This window comes from Felis catus, chromosome A1 (genome assembly GCF_018350175.1).
Source record: "Felis catus isolate Fca126 chromosome A1, F.catus_Fca126_mat1.0, whole genome shotgun sequence".
In the NCBI taxonomy this organism is placed as follows: Eukaryota; Metazoa; Chordata; class Mammalia; order Carnivora; family Felidae; genus Felis; species Felis catus.
In genome coordinates, this window is record NC_058368.1 from 134387056 (window position 1) to 134404157 (window position 17102).

Genomic DNA, 17102 nt, shown 5'->3' on the forward strand with positions numbered 1-17102 from the left:
CCTCCCCTGCTTGCACTCTGTCTCTCTGTCTCCCAAAAAATAAATAGACATTAAAAAATTAAAAAAAAAAAAAAGACAGTGCCTTCTAGACGCTCATGTTGTAGAAGCTGTTGCTTAATGACATAAATAAGCTGTGTAACCAGCACAAAGAAAAACAACACAATTAGTATTCAGCTCTTGGTAAAGTGGTTATGATATACAAAACACTCATAAATAATTACAAACAGGCTCCTTCAAGTTGTGAGATTATTAGCTGAGGCTTGTTAACCACAAATACTGAGAGAATAGTCACTTGACAATTGTACTAGGAACACATTTATTAACTTAGAACCAATTCCAGGAACTAGTAGTGACAACCAGCACGATTAACATAAAACTAGAGGGCTGTACTTAGGAGGATGAACTCGGGAAACCTGAGCTGGGTTGGATTGTTCAGACTTCAGAGAATCCACGAGGTTAGCACATTCACAGTAGCTGCTTCTGAAGGCCTGAGTACAGTTAAGCCATTGGTGTTGTGTGTTACAGAGGTAGCATCAGGTTCCTGGCAAGCTGGCCTGGAATGAAGGAAGCAATTACCTCATGACATTTGCCACACCATATGGCAGGTGGACATTTCTCAGGGTGCCATCCAACATCACCTCGGCCCAGGAACGGTTCTAGCGAGAGTCACTTGATACGTGAAGCTTACAAAGGCGTTCACATTCTCGTAGGTGATTGCATTACCCAGAGAAAAAGACAAGACTACAGCCTGAGAGCTTTGCAAGAGCCATGCCATGAGTGGACTAGAAATTAGAGACCCAGCAAAAGTCGTAGAAACAACAGTCAATGGAGCGATATTTACCAAGCTCAGAAAGAAGTGGCTAAGGATGTAGGACCCAGGTCCAACTGGTGCTTAATATTACTTTTATCTGTATTCTTATTTTCATCATAGTAAGCGTGATTACTATTTATCATGTACTGTTATATTCCAGGGACTGTGCTTTCTTCTTTTCCTACTTTAGGCTGTGTAAGGAACATTTGCTGAAGTAAGGGTAAGTTAATTCTTCAAGCCATTTTGCAAGGATTACAGATGAGAAGTTAACCATCTTGTTCAAGCCGTGGCAAACAGGCAAAAAGTCAAATCCAGGCCTGCCTCATCCCAAATGCCATGAATTTTACACTCCGATGGTTTGTGCGTAGGACTGAAGAAAGTGTAAAATGATAGGGCACCAGTAATCACTCAAAGAGTAGTATTGCTGTGGAAGGAGCAAGAGTATCTGAACGAGGTCAACAAGAAGGACCTAAACAATAGCCAGAGTCTTGGAAGTGACTGGAGAGGCAGTGACTTTGACAGATGGAAGCTTAGTAAGTTGAACATGCTGGACTTGGCTTAGGGCTCACCCTCAGACCCCAAACATTAAAAATCTGCTTGTCACAAGGCATACCAGTATGCAGGCTTGACATCTGTGGCTGCCGCTCTCTGTAGGATGTTCTACTTTTAGGGCTGAGAAGGTTGAGGGAGTGAATGAGAAGCTCCAATAGTATGGTTGTGGTCCCAGGTGCAGGTAGGCCCTGTTTCTGCATCCCTGCGTGGTGGTGACTTCAAAGTCTGAGGGTTGCATAGGGTTTTCTCTCACTGTGTGCACAGGGTGAGCTCATAAGAAGGAATAATCCAAGCAGCTACCCTTTTTATCTCTTCTCCCTTCTCCACAAACCTTCATGTGAAGCCAGCTGTGAAAATTATGAGCTGGAGGGTAGGAACCCATTTGGCATTGTGTCTGTAACTCATCATGACCCTCTACCCCTTACTTGAAGAATCCTCATACAGCTCTTCCTACAGAAAACCCAGCAAGTGTGTTTCCTCTCCAGGAGTGGGGGCCCTGTCTGTCCCAGCCGGACAGCATTTTGCCTTGCCCCCATCAGTATACATCACTGAAGAATAAACAAGTTACTGTGGCAAACAGCTAGGCCGTTAGGCTGTTGGGTGCACTGGTTGATCTGTCACCAATGCCAGCTTGTTAATGTCCTACAGTGTGGGACAAACACAAGAAGAACTTGAAGCCAATGGACTTTGTTTTGCAAATCTAGCTGGTTCTCAATTATCCTGGCTAATGAGGCACGGAGGCTGCCTGAGAACAAGGATAGATAAGTCTCAAGCTGAACTCAGCAAAGCATATCACCTACTGAAGGGTTACACCAAAGCCACAGAAAAGGTATGTGTCTCTGGATATAAGTATGACACGCAGACTGGATTTTGAACTTCTATTTCTAAGTCCCACTAATGTTGAATACTAAAGTGCAGCAAAAACAGATAGACTTAACTCCCCAAAACCAAGGAAGGCTGCCAGAGAACCCAACCTAACAGATTGCTCTAGCCATATAAATAGGTCGAGTAGGACCTCCTGCATGCTTCAGGGAAAGCTCTGAGAATGTGCATGTTTGTGTATGTGTGTGTGTGTGTGTGTGTGTGTGTGTGTGTGTAAACAACTAAACAGAAAGTTTTAGAAACCATGTTTTTTTAGACTCTGTTACTGTGGTATGGGTGAGGTATTGGACTCAGATCCTTTTGATACTTGCAGTAACCCCTTTGGAAGGTGTCCTAAATTAGCCTCAACAATCCCAAATTCCATACAAGTGTTCCTAGTGTTGTAGAGAAACTCGGTGTTCTGAGTCTAGAATACCAGAAAAGGAAAGGCAACATGTTAAAACAATTCTGGATAAAATTCCAAGCATGGGAGCATTTCACCTACTTCATTAAGAAAATCTGTTGCAATTATTACCAACAAAATCAAATGTCTTCTATTAGTTAAGTCTGCTCCAGAGGAACATATATTGTTTCCAAATTACCCTGGCTTCCTCCACTCTTGTAACCTACTGTAATTTTTTCCACAAGGGTTATTAAGTATTTTTGTTTGTCTAAAGCTACCCACATAGTGTCCCATCCAAATACTATTCTTTTGAATTTTTATTAGGGGTAGAGTATGTTGAATGATGCCTCATTGTTAGACCAGATTTATGAATCCTATTAAATAATTCAATAACAGGGGGTGGTTGGGACGAGGCCAAGGGAGGGGCGGGGCTTGGGGTGGGGAGGCAGATGTATGAAAAAGATTTCCAAATACTCATACTGGAAATGGATCATTATGGCCTTTCCCAGACAGGCAGGATTACATGCTGATTTTTGCCTTGGCATTGCCTGAAGTGACCCTTGATAGACATCTGGGCCCTACACCCTATCACAAACTCTCTATCCCTGGACTTTAGTCCCCTCATTTGTGTCACCATACATGCCTTTTTCTCTACTCCGTCTACTGGGGAAACTCAGGATGATCCAAGTCCCACTTTAGAGCTTTAACACTTAATCTTTTAGGTGGCATAGAATGAACTCCCAAAGCCCCAAGCAAGTCTGTCATTCTGTGATTCTTCCTGTCCTGCCTGGTCTTCCATTTTCCTTATTTTACCGTCTTCTAAACTTGGACTTGCAATACGAAAGTGGAAATGCTGCTTTTCCAATCAGAAAACCTCTGGAAGGTTATATGCATTTGAGTAGGGTAATCTGTCTAGTCCTTGCTTGTCAGTTTCTATCCTGTGGCTTTCTGAAGGTCAAAGTAGTCAGTCATAGGGAGAGTTGGCTATAAGAACAAGAACTAAAGGAGGTTTGACCTCAGAGTTTGGGAGGTGAGGCGGGACGAAAAATGTCTCTTTATTCTTTGTGATGACTAACTATTATTTAGTGCACAATAAAAAACTGGGCATTTAGTTTTTTGTGTCCTCTGGGTTCTCCATCTGTTTTTTTTTTTTTTTAACTATACATTATAGACCATTATTGCCTGGTAAAATAAAATGAACTTGTTGGGCCATACCCAATATTTTCAAAATAATGAAATAAAGTATCTCAGTAGTAAGGGTGTGTCTTTTCACATACACACATAGGAAATAAGTATGGACTGGACCAAGATGTAGAATGTATTTATCTATCTACCAAGCATTGAGCTCTTTCTTTTTTTGAAGAGTCAAGTTTGTTCCACATCAAAACACATATTCAGAGACCTGCAGGGGCCAGGCAGGTAACAATTTTTACTCAGGCCAGGTACCAGTCAGAACAACATAGTGGATACATAACTGGAGATGCGTGTCCCATGTAAAGACATGAACAATTCCCTATTTTAAAACAGAAAATCCACTGTGTGGGCCTAAGAGAACACATCGTCATAACAGCCCTTTATTTCAACAGTCTGCTTAGATGACATTTTCTCAGGGAAACCTTTCATAAACTAGGTGAGGCCCCCTGTTATGTGTTATTCTAGCACCATATACTTTCCATTGAACTACATATTGCAATTTAAACTAATTATCTCAATGACTATTTGTTTGAGGATTGACTAGAAAATCAGGGCCTATCTCTGGCCAGGTCACTTCTGTGGCCCCAGTTCCTCACACAGTGCCTGGCACATAATAGGCACAAAATGAGTGTTTGTGGGATACATAAATAAACTCTTTTGGAGGGATGTTAAGGAATGCAAAGTCAGTAGTGCATAGTAAAAACATTCTTTTCAGAAATAATCTCACTGCTTGTTAATTTGTCTGGCGAGAACATATTGAACACCTACTGGGTTTTCATTCCTATATTGTATGCTGAAGATAGACAATAGTCACTGCCCTCATGATGATTCATAATCCAACTATTCAATGTTTTCATGTCTTATTTTTCACATTTAAATATTGCCAAAGATAACCAAAGTGCCTTTTTAAAATAAAGAAAGATGCTTTCCAAAGATTTTGTAAAACATGACATCTCGTTTGCTCTGATTCTGCTTATTATCTTTATACCCACTACTGTCATTATGATGTTATTTTTCATTAATCTCTTTCCCAGTCTGATGGGTTCATGGAGAAAATAACAGCAACACAATCAAAACTATGCTTCTGTAGTACTTGACAGATCAAAAGAAGAGAAAGGACTAATTTGGAATTATGAAAATATCAGTGTATTTGCCTTGAGAGTAATAGACGCTGACTCCCTTTGACCTATTAGTAAAGTCACTTGGGAAGGAGTCAATAGGCATCCTGTCCAATTATAAGATTCAGCTGGCCTTTGGAATAGGAAAGAAGTGAAAGTAGAAATGGAAAATGGAAGTTTATGGCTGCCAAGAGTAGCCTGAACATGACTCTGGATGCTCCTTGGCTGTTACAGAGGTGAGGAAGGGTGAAAGAAAAGCATGGTCTCTGAGCAACTGTTTTTCCTTGCCCTTAGGAAAAGAGTGTGATGGTTCATTTTCTGTGTGATTTTAGACAAGCTGCTTGAATAATCTGACTTAGTTTTCTCCTTTACAAGATGCAAATTTTAATACCTGTTTTATAGGTACTGTATTTTCAATATGTAACACAGGCACACACCAGTATTACATAAATGAGAGCTCTAATTATTATTCTGTGATGTCCTCAAGAATACCTTAATTTCAGCTAATTTTAGTGATAAACCAAATAAATTCAGAAGGGAAATTATAAAAGATATTCTTGGGGCCCTGGGTGGCTCAGTCGGTTAAGTGTCCGATTTCAGCTCAGGTCATGATCTCACTATTCATGAGTATGAGCCCCACATTGGGCTCTGTGCTGACAGCTTGGAGCCTGGAGCCTGCTTCAGATTCTGTGTCTCCCTCTCTCTCTGCCCCTCCCCCCCCCTCAAAAACAAATAAATGTTTAAAAAATTTTAAGATATTCTTACTTTGGTTTTCTATAAAACTTTTGATATTTTAAACAATTATATGATGAGAAGCTATATACTTGTTGGGGAGGACTTTTTCACACTCAATGAAAATATTTCTAAAAACCACATACAAAGCCTCAGAAAAACCCCACAAAACTGAAAGGAATGAAATTGTACAAATATGCCCCCCAACTATCATAGAATAAAATTAGAAATCAAAACTCAGAGAGGAACTTGGGAGGTTCATAAAGATGTGGAAGTTAAACAGCATACTCCTAAATAACTCATGAATCAAAAATATTAGTAGAAAATACATTAAGATGAATGAAAATGAAGGCACAAAACACAAAAGTTTATGGGATACAGTTAAGAAAGTACTTAGGGGAAAATTTTTAGCTGCAAATACCTATATTAAAAGAAAAGAAATGTCTTAAATCAACAACCTAAACATCTACCTAAGACACTGGAAAAAGAAAAGCAGGTAAACCTAAAACAAGTGGATAGAAGGAAATAAGAATTATAATGGAAATCAATGAAACAGAGAATATACAAACATTAGGGGAAATCAACAAAATAAAGAGTTGGTTCTTTGAAAAGATCAATGAAATTGGTAGTTTGACCAAGAAAAACAGAATACTTAGAGAACTCAAATTACGAAAATCAGAAGTGAACAAGACATTATTACCAACTTTACAGAAATAAAAAGGATTATAAGAGAATATTATGAACAATTATGCTAGTAAATTAGATAATTAAATGAACAAATTCCTAGAACAACACAACCACCTAAGTTGACTCAAAAAGAAATAGACAACCTGAATAGATTTATAAGCAGGAATTAAAAACTACTCATACACACACACACACACACACACACACACACACACACACACACAAACACACCTAAATATAGCTTCATTGGAGATTTCTACCAAATATTTAAAGCATTATTAGTAATTACTCATAAAATTCTTCTAAAAAAACAGAAGAAGAGAGAATATTTCCCAAGTCATTCTGAGGTCAGTATTATACTAATACCAAAACTGACAAAGACATCACACAAAAAAGAAATATCTAGGCCATTATCTGATGTATACATATACATGTGCATGTACATACACACATACACCGTACCCTAGTGGAATTTATCTCAGGAGTGTAAAGTTGGCTTAATATCCTAAAATCAGTTAATGTAATATATCAATAGAATAAAGGACAAAAACAATATGGCAATTTCAGTAGATACAGAAGCATTGGACGAAATCTAACCCCCTTTCATGATTTAAACATTCACCAAATTAGGAGAGAAGGGCATTTCCTCATCCTGATAAAGGCCCTTTATGAAAAGGCCACAGCTAACATTACACTTATTTGCAATTGACATGATCTTGTATATAGAAAATCTGAAAGAATCCACAAAAAACTTTCAGATAATAAATGAGCTTAGCAACTCCGTAGGATATGAGATCAATATTAAAAAACAACTGTATTTATATATACTTGCAATCCAAAAATAAAATTAAGAAAACATATCCATTTAAAATGCCATCAAAAAGAATAAAATACTTACCAATAAGTTTACCAAAAGAAGTACAAGACCTGTGTTTACATTTTTGGAATAAATTGAAAAAGACTTAAGTAAATGGAAAAATATTCTATGTCCATGAATTAGAAGAGAATATTATTAAGATGGCGGTACTCTCCACATTGGTCAACATATTCAATACAACCCCTATCAAAATCCAAGCTGGCTGCTTTGCAAAAAATGACACACTGATCCTAAAATTCATATGAATATGCAAGGGACTCAAAATAGCCAAAGCCATCTTGGAAAAGAACTAAGTTGTGTGATTCACATTTCCTGATTTCAAAATTACTAGAAAGCAAATGTAAACAAGATAGTGTTATACCAACATAAATACAGACATACAGATCAATGGAATGGCATAGAGAATTCAGAAATAAACTCTCACATTTACAGTGAATTGATTTTTGACCATGATTCCAAAACAGTCAAAGGAACAATGAAGAGTTTTTTCAACAAATGATGCTAGCACAACTGTCTATCCACATGCCAAAGAGTGACATTAGACCCCTACGTTACATTATATACTAAAAATTAACTCAAAATGGATCAAAAACCTAAATGTAAGGCTTAACACTATAAACCGTTAGAAGAGAACAGGGAGGTAAATTTTCATGACCTTTGTCTTGGCAATGGTTTCTTAGTTATGATACCCAAAGCAGAAATGAAAGAGACAGTAGTTAAATTAGGCTTCGCCCAACTTCAAAACTTCTGTGCTTCAAAAAACACCCTGCAAGGCAACCCACTGAATGGGAGAAAATATGTGTAATCATATATACAAAGAGCTATCACAACTCAATAATACAAAGATTAATACATGGGCAAAACTGTATAGACATTTATTCAAAGATATATGCACATGGCTGACAAATACATGGAAAGATGCTCAACATCATGACTCTTCAGTGAAATACAAATCAAACTATGAGATACTACTTAACACCCACTAGCATGGCTATAATCACAAAGACAGATAATAGCAAGTATTGGGAAGGATGTGGAAAACTGGAATCCTCAGACACTGTTGGTGGGATTCTAAAATAGTGCAGCTATTTTGGAAAACATTCTGACAATTTCTTGAAAGTTAAACCATAGAGTTACTTTATGGCCCAGCATTTCTACTCCTGGGTGTATACCCCAGAGAAATGAAACCATATGGTTACACAAAACCTTGTGCACAAACGTTCATAGGCACACTATTCATAATATACCAAAGGTGTAAACATCCCAAATATCCACCAAGTAATGAGTGGATAAATACACTCTAGTGTATCCATATCCACACAAGGGAATAGTATTTAGTCATAAAAAGAAGGAAATACTAATACAGGCAACAATGTGAATGAAACTTGAAAACATGCCAAGTGAAAGATTCCAGATATGAAAGTCCACAAATTGTATAATTCCATTTATATGAAATGTCCAGAATCGGCAATTTCATAGAAACAAAAGTAGATAATGGTTTCCTAGGTCTGAAAAGGACAGGAGGATTGAGAAGTGATAACTAAAGATATGAGGTCCCATTTTAGGGTATTGAAAATGTTCTAAAGTTGTGGTAATGACTGCACTATATACTAAAACCCCTGAATTATATACTTTAAAGGGTGAATTGTGTAGTGTATGAATTGCGTATCAATAAGCATGTTACCAAAAACATTTTTTTGTAATTTTTTAATGTTTACTTATTTTTGAGAGAGAGAGAGAGAGAGAGAGAGAGAGAGAGAGAGAGAGAAACAGAGCACTAGTTAGGGAGGGGCAGAGAGAGAGAGGGAAACATAGAATCAAAGCAGGTTCCAGGCTCTGAGCTGTCAGCACAGAGCCTGATGCAGGGCTCGAACTCACGAGCCATGAGATCATGACCTGAGCCAAAGTTGGACACTTAACCAGCCGAGACACCCAGCCTTGCTCCCAAGTAATTTTTTTAAACCCTCATATATCCTTCTCCAAATTCTGGATGTCTATCCTGGAGAAAACACATATGTTCTCTTTGAGTTGAGTACAGACTATTAATTTAAAAACTGTTTAAGTCCATTAATGGGAAGCTTAAATAATTTATAGTAAATTTATACCATGGGATATTACAGTGTCATTAAAGAAGGAGATAGATCTTTTTTTTTTTTAATTTTATTTTTCAGAGAGAGAGTACACACACACAAGTGGAGGAGGGGCAGAGGGAGAGGGAGTGGGAAAATCCCAAGCAGGCTCCACACTCAGTGTAGATAGAGCCTGATGCGGGGCTCAGTCTCACAATGTGGGATCATGACCTGAGCCAAAATCAAGAGTCAGACGCTTAACTAACTGAACCACCCAGGCTCCCCTAGAATGAGATAGAAATTTTTCTATATTAACACAGTTACATCTTTTACACACTTTTAAGTCCCATTCATAAAAAAAACCCCTGTTTTTATACACATACATGCATGTAAATACGCAAAGGACATACAAGTGTATGTCAAACGATTAACAGTAATTTCTTCAGCAGTGAGGAGGTCCGTAGGTGGATGGGAAGTAGAACAGGGAAAGTATTGTTTGCACCTTTCCAACAACAAAGTGTTTCCGTATCACCAGTATAAAATAAAAACAAATAGAAAGCTACATAAAATGGATATAACTCATGAACCAAGTCTCAAGGCACTTTATACCATCAAATTGTTGCTGAGGGGAGTAGACTAAGGTATCGTTGCAGAACTGGCAATTACTCTTAGTGGCGCAGAGTTTTATTCTATGTGACATTAATTTTGGTAGAACAAGGGAGATGGCATGCTTTGACAAGAGTTCTGTCTGGTTCATGGTCAGGCCTGTGTGGTTACTATTCCCTCTGACTAGAGTATTCTTCCTACAAATATCCACACGCAGTCCTCCCCACTCTTTTACGCCTTTGCGCAAATAGCTTCTTCTCAGCCATTCTTATTGGCCCATTGCACTTGAACTTCAACACTCACCCCCCACCCCATTAGCCCAGCCCCCTTCCTGCTTTATTTTTCTCAACAGCACCTTCAGCCCTCAGACACCCTGTAGCTTTTACTTACTTGTCTAATGTCCATCTCCTCTCACTACAAGTTAAGTCTATGAAGGTAGGAACGTTTATCAAATGTTTTACGGCTATAACCCAGGATCTAGAATGATAGCACATGATATGTGTTCAATAAATTTTTGCTGACTCACTGGAAGAACCATGTATATATATATATATATATATATATATATATATATATATATATTAGAATATAATTATTATATATAGTTCTCTCTATATATTACATACATAGAATAAACAAATATTATATATATATTTCAATAATGGCATTTGAATTGAGGAGATGGTGATTGTGGGAGCTACTGGCATAGCTGGGATGGAAAAGGGTTGCCTCTCTGAACACTTATTGTCAAATACTGCCCATTGAGTGAAATAATTTAAAAACTAAACATGGTTGACAACAATACTGTTTCCAGATTTTCTGCAATTGGCCAAAACCCTTGCTCTCACTCATGCGCTAGTCATCACTGAGACTCACAAAGGGGAACGACATAAGAGCAGAAATGACATTTCCTTTTCTCCCCACTTTTAGTCAAGCTGAACCAATCACAGAATCACACAAAATATCTGCACTTGGGGAATAAGAATTTAGGGATTTCATTTTTTTTTAAGTTTATTTTGAGAGAGAGAGAGAGACCACAAGTGGAGAAGTGGCACAGAGAGATGGACAGAGAATCCCAAGCAGGCTCTGTACTGTCAGCCCAGAGCCTGACGCAGGGCTAGATCCCACAAACCGTGAGATCATGACCTGAGCTGAAATCAATAGTAGGATGCTTAACTGACTGAGGCACCCAGGTGTCCTGAGAGTTCAGGGATTTCAAATATTAACTTCCACTCATCAAAGCATTGTATCCCCCATCTAAGGTTGGAGTTGCAATTAACATAACTCTACTTCTTTACGAAGCTGATTTTTCCATCCATTCATTAATGTGTCCTTCTTAGTGAGTCAGTGAGTCCTTATTTAATTACACACTTCTTTCTCCTTCACTATTTCTGTGTATGTATGAACATGAAAACGCTTTCTTCAATTTTCAAGTCCCACAAACCAAGATACGGTATAGTGATGGGGTGAGTTTTTGGACTTTGCACATGAACATTCCAAGCTTGAAGGCAGAAGGTGTGAAGCTGTTTGTATCGTGCAGAGGCGGTTTTGCAAGACCGCAGAGAAGAAAGAGGAGATTCAGGAGGATTAGCAGCAAAAACAGCTAAAAGAAGAGCACCCATAGGTGGGATAGGAGATATTCATGGGTTGAGTTAGAAAAAAATCATTTCTTCCCCATAAATTCACAAGAATTTGATAAAAACAGGAAAGACCATGGAGATCTAGATCTAAAACCAAGAGGCACGATGTAGTCTTACATGTTTCTTTGAGATCTCCCAAGGGGCACTGAATTTGGATATTCCCCAAAGGGGTGAAGGGTAAATCTATATTGTCATTGTTTAAAACTCCCCCAGGAGATTGAATTCTCTTAGAAAGACAGGCCATTCTCATTTCAGAGAGAGCCCTAAGTTCTTCATATATCGTCTCCGTCTCTCTCATCTTCGTTTAGATTCCATGCCCTTCTCGAGTGTTTGGAGTAAAGAGAAAGACTGCCTTTCTTGGGAAAACTGAAGTTCCTCAGTGTCCCGCAGCCCTGTGGTGCATCAGGGCATGGCTTCTCTCAGTGTGCCTTACACTGAGGTGCAAAACACAGTGTTCCGTAAGCATTTCTAAGAACTGTTATAAAGTACGAAGGTTGTTCTGCCAAGCAGATCCTAGACGGGCTGTACGCTCCTCACTTGATCATAACACAGGACTTGTTGCCTACAGGTCTACCTATTAAGACGACAGAGCAGTGCTCCTAAAGCGGTTGGGTGGTGGAGCAGGGGGCCCCTGAGTCACCCTTCCATTAGTTCTAACAGACAGGTTTGGGAAATGAGGCTGGTTACGGTCTGGTTGGGTGGTTGCCCTGTGCTGCTCTGTCCCGTCGGAATTGCTCAGGAGTCTGGAGCCGCGCCTGTCTGGGTGGGGTGCAGATGGGTGCAGATCAGGAATCTGGGGTCAGAGTAGGAGCAGCAGTTTCAAAAATCCTTGGTCAGCTGTGTGGAACCTCACGTCTCTTTTCGGTGCCAATGGCTTGAAGCCAAACTAGCAGATCGAGTTTGGGGAGGTGAACTGTTGTGTGGGCTTTGTTTTTCTTTTTTTGTGTGTTTTTTTTTTGTTTGTTTTTTGGGTTTTTTTTGTTTTAATGTTTCGTTTTAATCCTTTGGGTTTTCTGCAAATTTGAAAATGACCCACAAGAAATCAGTATTTTTCCTTCATACCCTATCTCTACCCATTCCTGATTTGAGCAGATTCCACGATATCAGTTGAATGGAAGAAGGATACCATTCGTAACTCGTATTTCCATAAGCACATCTTTTTACTCATAGTACAAAGTCGTAATTCTTCCAGTAAAACAGTGATGAAATATTAACGAAGATGCAATGATAAGATTGACACTGCTGATGGCAATACAAAGATTTCTTTTCTTCAGTCACTGAAGTGGTTTGTTATCCTACTCCTTGTCCAAGGCCTCAGGGATAATTAAAATTCTTTCACTACACGAGTGTCTCGCGAAGTGTGTTAATGAGATTGTTTTCTGATATGCAAAGATGTCCTGACATGGTTTTTAAATGCGTGCCGCACATCCCCGACCAATTATCATACAAAATGCAACTCTTTCTCTTTGTCTATCATTAGATCCTGAATAGACAGCATTAGACCCAACCGCCTAATTCTGGCTTCATTCTCGCGTCTGATTCTATAGTAATGTTGTGAGGCGCTTACTTAGCAACGGGGGTAAATGTTTGTTTTAAATGTGATTTCTTTTCTTCAGCCTCTTTGGAAATAGGCTTCAATTAAGAAGTGCGCCTTCCGTTTCTTCAGAGGAGCGAGCATGTGTTTGCACACACATACCTTGGCTTGTTCCCTCTTCCTCCCTGTGGTGATTTTGATGAGGTGAGGGTTTGTGCTGGCAAAACTCTGAAGTGTGGACAAATTGTGCCGCACTTCCATTAATGCAAGATGGAAAACGTGACTAAATATTCTGGAAAATGTAATTTATGTCCGCTCGAGCTTTGTATTAGTTTGCTAGGGATGCTGTAAGAAGGTACCACAAGCTGGGTGGCTTAAACAACAGAAGTTTGTCTCACAGTTCTGGAGGCTTTAAAGTCTGAGATCAGCGTGTTGGCAGGCTTGGCTTTTTTTCTGAGGGCTGGGAAGGAGAATCTGTTCCATTCCGCTCTCCTAGTTTCTGGTGGTTTGCTGGCACTTTGGTGTCCTTTGGCTTGTAGAAGCGGCTGCCTTCATCTTCATATGACATCCTCCCTGTATGTCTGCCTGTGTCCAAATTTCCCCGTTTTATAAGGACATCAGTCGTATTGGATTACGAGCCACCCTCCTCTGGTATGATCTCATCTTCTTTTAACTAATTATATCTGCAGTGACCCTATTTCCAAATAAGGTGCAACTCTCAGATACTGGGGATTAGGTTTTCACATATGAATTTGAGGGAGAGCACAGTTCAGCCCACAACAAGCTTCAAGTAAATAATAGACCATTTAGCTCCATGAATTGAATTGTAAGTTCAAAATAATAGGGAAGTTGTTTTTTTAAGATGAGCGTAACACTTGCTTTTCATCTCCCCGTAAGTCCCCCTAAGGCACCCTTGTGTGCCTTCCTTCACCAACCATTGGGAAGATGATTTATAACTGGCTTTAAAGGTGTTGCTGTGCACAGAAGTTTGGTGTAGCCTTTTCGAGACTAAGATACAAAAAAAAAAAAAAAAAAAACAACTCATTGCCCAATTCTTTTCATTATAGTCACTGTTTCTTTTGCCGCTTCTGTTAATTTGGAGAGACATATGCGACTTTGTGCTTCACTAGAGGAGTACAGACTTCATGAGGGTCTGACCCGGCTCCACCCAGTTGATCCAGGTGAACAAGGTGTCTGTTCAGCGGAGCCCAGAGACCTCGTAAGGTTTGTGGATTCATGTTGTACATTAAGTTATAGGTTTAAAACTCACTGTTCATTAGCCACCTTCTAGACCCGAAAGAATGCTGCCACAGGATGCCGAGTTGGAAAAGTGGTAGTAAAATGTCATAGTACATGCCCCACACTTTAATGGAAAAAAGAAAGGTTTTAATGCTTGCTGCCTATTTTTTGTTGTTGTTCATTGGACAAAAAAAGGTGAACGCTCCTAGGCCAGCACATGATAAAATCAGGTTTCCTCATTTCCTTCAATATTAGATCATGATGAGAAAATATTCTGTTACCTGTTCTCTTTATAAATAGTGGAGTTCTAACAGTCATGTACTTTAATCTCTTTTAAAGTCCCCAGCAACATATATAAGTGGTGCCCTTTGACCCAGATCCCAGTATGCGTACCTCATAAATCATTTTTTTCAGACGTATGTGTTTTTACTTTTATTTTATTTTTAAATTAAAATTTTAATTCCAGTGCAGTTAACATACTATGTTATATTAGTTTCAGGTGTACAATACAGTGATTCAACAATTCTATACATCACCTTGTGCTCACCATGACGAGTGCACTCCTTAATCCCCATCACCTATTTCCCCCATCCCCCACCTACCTTTCCCCTGGTAGCCATGTTTGTTCTCTCTAGTTAAGAGTCTGTTTCTTGGTTTGCGTCTCTTTTTTTTTTCTTTGCTCATTTATTTTGTTTCTTCAAATTCCACAAATGAGTGAAATCATATGGTATTTGCCTTTGTCTCATTTGTTTCTCTTAGCATTATACTCTCTAGCTCCATCCATGTTGTTGTAAATGTCAAGATTTCATTCTTTTTAATGACTGAATAGTATTTAATAGTGTGTGTATATATATGTATATATACATATATATACATACACCACATCTTCTTTATCTATTCATCTTTTGGTGGACACTTGGGCTGCTTTCACAATTTGGCTATTATAAATAATGCTGCAATAAACAGAGGGGTGCATGTATCCCTTTGAATTAGTGTTTCTGTAATTTTGGGGTAAAAACCCAGTGGTATGATTGCTGAATAGTCAGGTAGTTCTATTTTTGACTTTTTTGAGGAACCTATATACTGTCTTCCACAGTGGCTGCACCAATAGTGTAAGAGGGTTCCTTTTTCCCCACATCCTCGCCAACACCTGTTGTTTCTTGTGCTGTTGATTGTAGCCATTCTGACAAGTCTGAGGTGATGTCTCATTGTAGTTTTGTTTGCATTGCCCTGATTATCAGTGATGTTGAACATCTTTTCATTCATCTTTTGGCCATCTGTATGTCTTCTCTGGAGAAATATCTTTTCATGTCTTCTGCCCATTTTTAAATTGGATTATTCATTTTTTTGGGTGTTGGATTGTGTAAGTTCTTTTTGTATTTCTGATACTAACCCTTTATCAGATACATCATTTGCAAATATCTTCTCCTATTCAGTAGGTTGCCTTTTACTTTTGTTGATTGTTTCCTTCACAGTGCAGAAGCTTTTTATTTTGATGTAGTCCCAATAGTTTACTTTTTATTTTGTTTCCCTTGCCTCCGGAGGCATGTCTAGAAAAATATTGCTACAGCCCCTCATGAATAATTTTTAACTATTCATTAACTCTTCTGAAATGCCCTCTTCTGATAGCATGCCTTTTCAATATTGGCATAATAATATGCTAATCACTTCTGTTTCATCTTTTTCCATATATGCTGAGAAATGAGAAGTGACACTACTCTTCCCACCCTCTCCCCCAAAAGGAATGGAAGAGATTGAGAACCCTGTGCTCTCAGGTCAGTGGCTCCAGTCTTCCCTTGTTTGGTGTGCTTTCAGAGCACAGTGCATTCTTTCTTTCTCTTGTTGCTAGTTGCCCACATTGAAACTCTGGGGCAGTGGTTTGCATGTTTGGTAATGTTACAGACCGAATGTCTGTGTCCTCCCAAAATACATATATTGAAACCCAGTCCTCAGTATGATGGTGTTTGTAGGTAGCGCCTTTGGGAAACGATTAGGTCCTGAGAGTGGAGTCCTCATGAATGGGAGTAGTGCCCTTACAAAAGAGGCTCCAGAAAGCTTCCTGCCCTCTTCTGCCATCCGAGGATAGAGCGTGAAGATGGTGGGGAACCGGGAAATGGATTCACCAATGTCAAATCTGGTGGAGCTTTGAGTTTAGACTTCCCAGCCTCCAAAACTGTGAGAAAAAAATTTTTTGTTGTGTTTAAGTCATGTAGTCTATGGTATTTTGTTTTACCAGGCTGGGCTAAGACAAAGAGGGAGCAGTTTGAACAGAGTAGGCTACCTTTATATGCCACACTGAATTAGGCTACCATCATCCCATGTTCTAGTGCAGAGTATAATGCTAACCATGTTAATACAGTAATGACTCTATAGGCTGCTTGACTCTCAAAGTGCTTTCACATTCGTTCTTTCCTTTGGATGTAGCTAAAACTGCCCCATCTAAACCAAGAACACTTTCCCTGTGAGCTGGAAAGAGGTTTACTGAAGGTATAATTTGGTCATACAACCTCCTCCCCTTTGAAGAGAAACACGTATACAGTTGATGGTCTCTACAACAATAGGGAACAAACAAACAAACAAACAAACCCAAGAGCTTTCTACCATTATACCTGTTTCTGGAATTTTGTTTTTGCCAAAAGGAAAGACATACAAATTTGCAAGAAATTTATCAGAATGAAAAGGAAGTTTGGGTCATTAAGAAAGGAAGACACAGAACTCTCCAAAGTTGGGTGCAACTTAGAAATATTTGACTCGGGCACCTGGGTGGCTCAGTCGGTTA